This window comes from Dermacentor silvarum, chromosome 3 (assembly GCF_013339745.2).
Source record: "Dermacentor silvarum isolate Dsil-2018 chromosome 3, BIME_Dsil_1.4, whole genome shotgun sequence".
NCBI classification, from domain to species: Eukaryota; Metazoa; Arthropoda; class Arachnida; order Ixodida; family Ixodidae; genus Dermacentor; species Dermacentor silvarum.
The window spans coordinates 17,305,842-17,311,991 of record NC_051156.1 but is presented as its reverse complement, the minus strand read 5'-3'; positions in this window follow the sequence as shown (position 1 = coordinate 17,311,991).

Below are 6,150 nucleotides of genomic sequence, written 5' to 3'. Positions count from 1 at the left end.
CTGGTCTGCCAAGCTTTCCCCTTGATCATTCACCAAAGTGGATGCGATTGTTGACCATAAAATTTTCTCAATCTCTTCCACACCTTAACCTCATCCGTGTAAGAATTGATTACGGAAAAGAACCTTTCCCAACTTTCTCTGCGTGCTTGACATCGTGTGCGCCGGCCTCTTGATTTCATCTGTCTAAAATTTATAAGGTTTTCTGTTGGTGAACGACGCAAAAGGCCCCAAGCCTTATTTTCATCTTTCCGCACCTTTCTACATGCGTCATTCCACCAAGGGATTTGTTTCTTGGTTGCAGAACCATGTGTCTGATGTATACAGTTTGTCGCCGCGTCAATTATGGCAGCAGTGATATATGAGACCGCACCATCTATACTTAGGTTATTAATAAAATTTCGAGATACGTAGCTAAGTTCCCGATATCGTTGCCAATCTGCACTCTCTGCTTCCAGCAAGGCGGATAGGGATTATGTCCCAATTGTTCTGCCGTATGTAGAATGATAGGATAGTGATCACTACCATACGGATTTTTGATCACTGACCATTCGAAATGTGGTAGTAGTGAAGGAGAGCCAATTGTTAAGTCTATGGCAGAGCACGTGTTGTGTCTAGTACTGTAGAAGGTAGGCTCCTTCTTATTGAAGAGGCAGGTACCTGTAGACAGCAGCAAATTTTCAATGAGGCGACCTCTCGCATCACACCGCGAGTCGCCCCATAATGTATTGTGGGCATTAAAATCGCCAAGCACCATGTAGGGCTGAGGCAGCTGGGATATCAAGTTTTCAAAAACCATCCTATTCAATATATAATCTGGTGGAATATATAACGAGCAGAGTGTTAAGAGCCTATCATGCAATATGGCGTGGATTGCCACAGCCTCAAGAGGAGTCTGTAATGTCACCTCTTGACAGGCGATAAACTTATCAGCAATTATCGCAATGCCTCCTGATGACGTGAGAGCACCATCACGATCTATTCTAAAAATTACAAACTGCTTAAGAAAATTATTATGTGATGAATTCAGATGCGTTTCTTGTACACAGAGCATCTTTGGCTGGAAGTGACTGATGAGTTCTTGGACATCATCTAGATTATTGATAAGACCTCTGACGTACCACTGCAAAACTTGGGCAGCCATATTAATTAAAAGCAAAATGAATGCTCGGTGTACAAAACAAGATATTTAACTTGGGGAGTTGTGTTTTCTTGTGGAGCAGTGATTTGACATTTTTGGAAACGAACATTGTGACATTTTTTATTCCTTTATTATCTTGTGCGGAGTGCTGCCACAGTTCCGAGAACAGGTCCCGGAACTGGGAATGAGTCAAGGCTAAAAAATATGCGCAATATTTGTTTCTTTTTTTTTTTAGGGGTATTCAAATATCAAAATTTTTGACTACGAATACTTAAACTTCGAATTTTGAACTGAATATCGAATAATGATATGCACATGCATTTAGTCACAAGTTGGGTTAATTTGTTACGTTGCAATTGTTATGCTAAAGCATTGAGTATTTGGCTCACGTCAACTTGGAAAATTTAGTAATTCCCACTAGCTGTCCTAGCCAGCCTGTGCCTTTATTATACCGCATCAAATGCCCGTAAACTCGGAGGCCTTTGACCCTGTGCCAGTTGTCACTCATTGCACTTGCTTTCATGCAATAAGCTCAGAATTGGGGGTGGCGCTGCAAAAAGTGAACTCGCTGTCCACAAACCTATGGACCTTGCTACTGAGAGGCTGGCTTTCCCACACAGTTTAGATGTTTTGTGGCTTAGTGTGGTTTACAGGCGAAATTTCGCCAGCAGCACGAAATTATCCCAAATTCAGCACAATATCGCCCCAATATTCTTAGATTAGATAGAAACAAATGCTAAGAACCGTGTTTGCTCCCATACAACCAGCAATATATTTTATTTGATTCGAACATTCGAGCACTTTCTAATATCTGTGCTTCGAATCGAATTCAAATATTAAAATGTAATATTCTATAATATTCTAACACCCCTATTTCGCAGGCGTGGGTTTCACGGACCCCCAAAAATGGCGTTGCGAACTTCTTGGGGTCCGCGGACCCCCATATGAGAACCACTGACCTAGGTTATTGACCTTCTCGAGTAGATTCTCCTCCTCGGTTTCCACAATCCCATGTATTTCAATGTTTAGTCTTCTATGCACCACTCAAGTGCTTCAAGGTCAGACTCAAGTCGACACAGCTGTTTTGGAGCGCCACTACTCTCAATATTTTCTACCTTACGTTTCACTTCCTTGATTTCCTTCTCTTGTACATCGTGACGATCTTGAATTTTGTCAAATTGGTCGGACAGCATTTGCATTGAATTCTTGATTTTTGTCATTTTGTTTGGTATCACAAGGAGTGAACTGAGCTTACAGTCTATTTCTCATCATCATCATCATCATTTATTGACCCTTAAAGGCCCCTGTTGGGTCATTACATAAGAGGGGAGCATACATAAGAAACACTGAAACAATCATGACTGAAGTAAAAACAATAACATTCAGAATGGTAAAGAAGATGTAATGCAATGACAGTCAAACACACAAAGTAATAACCAATGCACTAAAAAAAAAAATGCGAGACAACAAAAATAAGTCAAATACGTTAAGCATCAATACTCAAAAAGTTTGTTAGTATGTTTCAAAACTTGGTAGGGTTACGCTCGATTGCTATGTGGTCAGGTAAACTATTCCATTCTGCAATAGCTATCGGAAAGAAAGAGTTATTGAAGGATTTACTAGAGCCGTGGAGACGTTGAAGACTGAGGTTGTTTGAGAGGCGACGTGAAGTACAGTTGGGTGGCAAAAGAAGCTTGTCACGTAAATGTCGGAAATTGTAATAGAGCTTTTGAAAGAGGCATAAGCGTGAGGTTTTTTGGGAATGTGCTAATGATTGGATGTGGAGTGTTGATTTGATGTTTCTACACTTGGCCGATAGTTGTACTAGGATGTAATAAACTGGGCTGCGTGGTTTTGGATGGCTTCAAGTAGCTCAACAAGGTCTGCTTGATGGGGGTTCCATATTGCCGACACAAATTTCAGTTTAGTACGGATAAATGTCTCGTATGCAAGTTGAGAGATCACAAGGGGTGATGATGATAGTTATCGTCTTATGAATTCCAGGGATCGATTAGTGGCAGCAACCAGATTTTAGATATGTTCTGACCATGTAAGCTTGCATGGTGACACCAAGATACCTGTATGATTGAACCAGCTCAATAGGAAGGGAATGCAAAGGGTAAGAGTATGACATGAGAGAGTGTTTCCGCGATACACGCATGAACTTAATTTTTTTCATGCTTAGCTGCATTAGGCACTCAGTGCACGATTTTTCAGTTGTAGTGAGGTCACGCTGTGAAAGCAACAGATCATTATACGAGTTTATACGGTGGTACAGCACGCAGTCATGGGCAAAGCGCCGGATGGATGACGAAATACCAGAAGGGAGGTCATTAATGAAAATTAAAAACAAAAGGGGTCCGAGGATTGAACCTTGCGGTACTCCAGATAACACTTCGGTGACTGTAGAGTGACGGTGCCCAATCACTGTGAACTGTGATCGGCCAATTAGGAAGCACCGGGTCCAGGACGTGATAAGAGGATGGAGACATAAGCTGTTTACTTTGATCATTAGTCGTTCGTGAGGTACACGGTCAAAGGTTTTGTAAAAGTCTAGGTAAATTACGTCTGTTTGGAAGAGAGAATCAAGGTTTAAATGGAGCTCAGTAGTGAATTCAAAGAGTTGAGTTTCACCTGAGTGACCTGGTCGGAAGATTGGTGACCTGGTGAAAGGTCGGAAGTTTTATAAGAATCTCTCAGTATGTCCTTGGCGCCTGCGTGCCGGTGTCACTTTTACCTCCGCCAGCCCTGCACGCCTCACATTTCCAACTCTTCCTGTACAGCTCCCGTTTACCCTTTATCATGTTTTCGCTTACTCCTGAGCATTCACCGCAATGACAAGAGAATTCGCATTGACAGAAAGTCAGAACACAGTCAACGTCATGCAATACTTTACAGCAAGAATAACAACGAGACATCGCCTATACACGGACACTTCGTGCAAAACGCACCGTTCAACTGTAGCACAATATTGTACCCCTTGGTGGCAGTGGCAGAAGGCAACGGCGGACAGACAGTCACCAACCTGAGAAAATAGAAGAGCGAGGTAAGACCGTTGTGTCCAGTGCGCTCCGCCGCTGCCACCAAATGTAGAGACACACCACCGCCGAACGATATGCCGCAGCTTTTCCCCATTGTGGCAGCACACTCGTTCACAGATAACCGGCGGCACTCGATTTAAAGGCTCCGGTCTGAAGTGAACTGGCCGATTCCGGTCTGAGAAAATAGAAGAGCGAGGTAAGACCATTGCATCCAGTGCGCTCCGCTGCTGCCCCTGAATGACTTCAGACATTTTCGGAGATGCATATGCTGGCACAGCTTATTTGCACTGTACTTGATGATTGAAGTACTCCAGAAGACTTGGGCAAGGGCTGTTTCACTTAAGAGCTTCATCATATTCGAGATATAGTGTATTCCGAGTATATTCCTTGCTAACATGGACCACTATTTAGCAACCACTCTGTCTAAGGACATGTTTTGCGGATGTTCAGGTATGTAGATGATTTTTTAGTTGGACTGGTGAAGAAACAGGGCAAAGCCTACAACAGTGTGTTACCAGCGTTTTAATCACTCTTGAAGTATTTGGACAAGGGCTCATTTTGACTTATGAGCGATCTCGTATTAATACAGTTTATTCCGAGTATATTCTGAGATATAGAAGTGCATTCCCAGTATATTCCATGCGAACACTGTCCATATCCTAAAAACTGCCTTATTTAAGGACAATGTTTTGCGAGTGTTCAGGTATGTAGATAATTTTCTAGTTGTGTTGGGGAAGCAATACGGCAAATCCTACACTGATTGTATTACTGGCTGTTTAGACACTTTTAGAGTACTTTGACAAGGGCTCAGTTTTACTTAAGAGCTTCCTAGTATTGACAAGCTGCAATTTTAATGCAATCAGCATTCTTAGGGTCCTTCATGCACTTGCCAGGGTCGGTCTGTCTGCCAGTGTCTCTACCTGTTTTCTCGCGAACCTGGGTCTCTGGGCAGCTTATGCTAGAATTGGTAGCACGTCAGGCTGCTGTGATGCAGGAAAAGAGTTCAAAAGCAATCATCAGGTCAACTTGCCTCACTAGCATTGGGCACTGTGTCCCTATGTGCCACTCTTCAAAGAACCTCTTCGACGCTAACATGGGTCAGTGAGGATGTGGGACTGGGTATGTGGAATGGGTATGTACTTTAATGAATCTCTTTCAAGCAGACTTGAGCACTGTTTAGTGCATCTCGGTCTGTGCCGTTCTTCAATGAGCGCCCTTGGAGAGAGAAAGACGAGGTCTCTTGAGCAGCAGCAGCAATAAAGCAGACTGACTTTTACCCTGACATGGGTTCATGTTCTATGAGCCTCGTCTCTACATTGGTGACCTGGAATAGCCGAAAACAATGCTTACAACGAAGAAACCGCGTCCGCCACATCATCTCCACTGGCTTTTCAAGCGACCCTTGTTCGCTTTTTTGCCTTTCTGGATGCAACATCCCGAAGTCTGGCTCGTACAAGCTGAAGGACTGTTCCGCCTACACCATATCACCTCTCAACATTCTCGCTTTGCCCACAGCCAGTCTTCCCTCCCTGGTGACGTTCCACTGGAAATGTACTACGTCCTGTCCAATCCACCCGCGACAACCACATTCCCTTCAGCCTTAGAAATGCCATGCAAAGTTTTCAACGCTTCATTGGCGTCATCTTTTGAGGCCTGCCGTTTGTGTTCGCCTATGTGGACGACATCTTGGTCACCAATGCCTTGCCTTCCAAACACCTTTGACAACTGCACCTCCTCTTCGAGTGTCTTATTGAGCATGGCCTGATCCTCAACGTGGTCAAATGCGAATTCGGCGCTCTATCCTTGGTGTTTTGTGGTCACTTTGTTGATGACAGCGGCATCCATCCCCTTCCCTCCAAGGTCACAGCCATCACTATTACTACGATCAGAATCACTGAACCAACCATGCCGCTTTCTGGGACTTGTGAATTATTACCGCGTTTCATACCTCGATGTGCTGCCATCGTCCAA